The sequence below is a fragment of the Sphaeroforma arctica genome (assembly GCF_001186125.1).
Source record: "Sphaeroforma arctica JP610 unplaced genomic scaffold supercont1.673, whole genome shotgun sequence".
Taxonomy (NCBI): Eukaryota; class Ichthyosporea; order Ichthyophonida; genus Sphaeroforma; species Sphaeroforma arctica.
This window is the reverse complement of record NW_014039885.1, coordinates 1-1,827: the sequence shown is the minus strand read 5'-3', so window position 1 is coordinate 1,827 and position 1,827 is coordinate 1.

Here is a 1,827-nt window from a genome sequence, read left to right as displayed (position 1 = left end):
TACATACACATATACATACATGCACACACACACCTCTCTCTCTCTCTCACACACACATATATATATACATACACACCACACACACACACACATATATATATAAATACGTACATACATAAATAAATACATACATGCATACATTCATGCATGCATACATACATACATACATACATACATACACGCACACACACACACACACACACACATATATATATATATAATAGACAATCATTACGAATCATTCCACTCATTCCTAAGTTTGTATCGAAGTAAAATGATAACTCGTTTTCAAGTAGATAATGTCATTATATCTAAGCGAAATGAAAAATCTCAACCCAATTGTAATTAGCGAACGATTTTAGTACCTATTCCACTTGGCCATAACGTCGTGGATGTCGTCTTCGAAGCGGACCGCATCTTGCAATTTTCTCTCCATGCTTACGTGCCCTCAGTGGCTAGTAGGGATTCGGTGATATATTGGACGGCTTGATATCACAATCACCACAACGATATAAGCATACACCTAACTCTGTGGTCGCGCCTACTGTCGTATGCATATCTATACGGAAACACACCCATAAAGGCAACACTATTTATTACAGCAGTATGAACAGATTATTGTATAGCAAACATATTTATGTTGAAAAAAGAGCCGACTTTTTTATAAAAAATATTTGGTTACCCAGCAACAGTCCAACACCCCGAGTCCCGCCCCGAGAAAAGAGAGGTGCACAGCAGTAAGAACCAGGTCGTTCCCAGGGACCGCATACTGGGGTCTGCCACAACATATTTTCAAATCACCCAAAATCGATTTTGAGAGCAGTTTTGGGCTCTGCGCAACCTATAGATCGATAGTATTCGGCTAAATTTTTAGTGCAAACCTTGGAAAAAAATTCTTGTTCACCCAAAATGTCGTTTCGCAATCCGGGGCTTCGCGATCCCAACGGTGAAAACCTAAAAACTCGACGGCTTTGACCTCCATACCTCAAGGCCTTTCAATCCCAATGTCTAAGTCAAAATTTTATGGGTTAGAAATTTTTCATCCTGTGTATGCAAAGCCGAAAAAGTCCATTTTACCTAGTGCAAACATTTGGGCCGGCAAAAGTCCATTTTACCTGATATATATATAGGGCCCCCACGTCTCCAGAATGTCGTTTTTGGAAACTCATCGGTTCTGGCATTAACATGATTTGCCAAAAGCATCCATTCATTTTGGGAAAAGATGAACGGCTAGTTTTGGAAATATTGAGGGGTGAAAATCAGGATGAACGACCTGGTTCTTACTGCTGTGCTACATACCATTCTAGCCTTTCTAGGGTTTGCCCAGATAAGGCTGTTCTATATACATCGCATGATGTATACATTCATAAAGACATATATCGAACACAAATTCCCTGAAGACTGAAGAGTGTTCACAGCCTCTCCTATGGCTCGCACACAGCAAACATACTCTGTTGTACACAATGAGGATCGTCGATGAGATGGATAATGGTTTTGTAGAAGGTAGAATTGAGAATATCTACGAGTTTATACCAACGACCGTAGGCGCCGTATTGTTTTATTCGCTCATTTTCAATGTTTCACGGGTTTTCTCACCCATCGTATTCAAAGATATATTCAGTAAGCTTGATCCCATAGAAAACCATCTATGGCACAACAGAACAGCATCAACTTTACACGCACTAATAACGGGACTGGCAGGTGTATACACTCTATCCGACTATGATTTGGTATGTACGATGTTCCCAACGCGACACACACACACACACACACACGAACACACACACATACACACGCACAGACACAGACACAGACACAGACACAGAA